The sequence below is a fragment of the Asparagus officinalis genome, chromosome 5, assembly GCF_001876935.1.
Source record: "Asparagus officinalis chromosome 5, Aspof.V1, whole genome shotgun sequence".
Classification (NCBI taxonomy): domain Eukaryota; kingdom Viridiplantae; phylum Streptophyta; class Magnoliopsida; order Asparagales; family Asparagaceae; genus Asparagus; species Asparagus officinalis.
The window spans coordinates 80,322,211-80,324,346 of record NC_033798.1 but is presented as its reverse complement, the minus strand read 5'-3'; positions in this window follow the sequence as shown (position 1 = coordinate 80,324,346).

Genomic DNA, 2,136 nt, shown 5'->3' with positions numbered 1-2,136 from the left:
CACTTAATATTCTAGAGGATAACCCAAAATCATTGTCACCACCAAAATCCCTCACTGATCAATTTCAATTGACAGTGAGTCCACCAAAAATGTTTTTCTGGCCCTCTTGATTCTTTCCATGAACAAGAGGTCCACTTTCAGTTCGGAGTCCCTTTTCGATAAACGAAAGAACTCCTTCCCTTTTTCTCTTTGGTTAAACCTTGTTCATGGTTATAACCGGAGTTGAAAATACCACTTCGATAAACGAAGGACCCATAAACGGTAATCGGTAAAGGCTAATCAAATCCGTTGAAGGCTGGGGGTTAGCCAAAAAATCCTAAAGTCAACGCCTAACACGCGTCGCCGGGTAGTCTATTCCCGTGAGAAAAACGAAGTCTACGTATTCAATATCGTAGCACTAAGAGCGTTAACCCTCTTAGCACAACGTCACATGCGGAACGGATTTAGACAATCCGCATGCTAGCCCGACTCAAACGGTAGTCGGTAAAGGCTAATCAAATCCGTTGAAGGCTGGGGATTAGCCAAAAATCCTAAAGACAACGCCTAACACGCGTCGCCGGGTAGTCTATTCCCGTGAGAAAGACGAAGTCTACGTATTCAATATCGTAGCACTAAGAGCGTTAACTCTCTTAGCACAACGTCACATGCGGAACGGATTTACATAATCCGCATGCTAGCCCGACTCAAACGGTAGTCGGTAAAGGCTTATCAAACCCGTTGATGGCCGAGGGGTTGCCAAAAACCCTAAAGTCAACGCCTAACACGCGTCGCCGGGTAGTCTATTCCCGTGAGAAAGACGGCGTAACCCTAGGTCAACGCTATTCAACGCGTTGCGATCAAAAAGTCAGCGTACGACGTTTAAAACCCTAAGGTCAACGCCGGTCAACGCGTAACCCTAGGTCAACGCCAATCAATGCGTTGCAATGAAAGAATCATTACTCCGAAAAGTATACGAGTATAAACTGTTTCTTAATACTCCAATAAAGTACATGAGTATAAACTGTTCCTTATTTTTGGTTGAGAAATTTCTAGAAAATATTCTTAAGGATAACTCAACGACACTTCGCCGGACAACGCGTTGTAAATGAAGATTCAACGCCGACGACCGATGGTCAATTCTATGTTGAAATAACCAACTCGAGCTAAAAAGTCAGAAAATCAGAATCGACTTCAAATTCAAAATTCCGACAGACGGTCAGACAATAAATGCAGCACCGGAACCCTTACAGACATTCGACAAAGCACCGAACAGCCTGGAGGACTGAAGGAATCAAGAGTAGAAGCCACTCCAAATGTCCCGAAGGATGGGACAATCATATCCAAAGTATTCCAGACTCTTCTATAAAAGAACGAGGCTGAAATACTTTAGAGGGGGTATCTGTAGGCGCATAAAATTGCTTATAGATCCCTTCATACGGCACAGCTCGGCACAAACCGACGAACCATCGGACGACATATCCAAACACGAGCGTCAGTCCACAACGCCGAAGCCAAGTGACACGCAACGAAGCGGATTAACGAGGCGACGAGGTTAACGAATCGCATGCAAGCAACAGAATGCATCCATTCGCGTGCGGAATCAAGCCAACAGGTCGATGAGTTAACGAGTCATCCAACTACGGAACGGATTCGAACTCAAACACCGAAGCCGATTTACTGCCAAATCGGGATCCGTACTGCCAAATCAGGAATCGGATTTACTGCCAAATCAGATCAACGAATCGAATCCAGACAAATCAACCACAGAACCGAAAAACAGATACAACGACGGAAAACATCGGAAACCCAACACCTAGAGGGGCTCGGCCGAAACCGAGCCACCTCAAGGTGGCTCGGCCAAGGCCGAGCCCTCGGCCAAGAGCCGAGCCACCTATAGGTGGCCGGCCAGATCTGTGCCCGGGCACAGTTCAGAGAGCCTATAAATAGGCCCCCCTTGGTTCATTTCAAAAGGTTGGATTTTTTGGAGGCGAAGCCCTGCTGGATTGAAGACTCAGATCTAAAAAAAAAAAAGATCCAAACTTTGGGACTTCGAGGACTTGTTCTTCCAGATCTGGTGCTCGACGATCATCAACGTCAAATAAGGCAAGAGTTCGAGAGGACCGGATCTCAGATCTACGCAGGCGTACTCCGGATCAA